Here is a 585-nt window from a genome sequence, read left to right on the forward strand (position 1 = left end):
AGAAACAAACCCAATCCATCAAAAGGAATCCAATAATGTCAATGGAAAAAATGTTCCCTCTAGGACCCCTGACCTTTGTGCAAATATCCCTGACTGTTATTAAGTGGCAATCTCTGAAAGCCAAAGATGAATAAGCAGAATGGCCTTTGTGCATCACAGGCATTCCGGATGGGATGCAGGTACCCCTTGGACTCAACTGACATGGTAAAGGTGGGCACTTGCACAGGGTTCCTCATGAATTATTGGAGGGTACTGAAAAGAGACTTGCTGGCAAGTTTTAAACAACTTTTTTGTACGAAGAGTTTCTGTCAATGAGACAGTTTGTACATCACCTAATTTAATCTCTGCAGTCTCAGATATGAGGTTTACATCCTTGTAAGGGTCTTTTTTGTTGTTATTTACAAAAAGCCCTCATCCTTTAACAGTATACTGAGGTTCTTTAGAGAAAGCATCTTTTCCATGCCAATAAGGGCCACCCCTTCTGGGACATTAGTCCAGGAACTGCCAGGGCAGATGAGTGAGCCCAACTGTGCCCATGATTCTTTAGGTTTCACCTTCTGGGCAGGGATCTTTCACTCTGATTTG

The sequence above is a fragment of the Propithecus coquereli genome, unplaced genomic scaffold (assembly GCF_000956105.1).
Source record: "Propithecus coquereli isolate 6110/MARCELLA unplaced genomic scaffold, Pcoq_1.0 Scaffold340, whole genome shotgun sequence".
Lineage (NCBI taxonomy): Eukaryota > Metazoa > Chordata > Mammalia > Primates > Indriidae > Propithecus > Propithecus coquereli.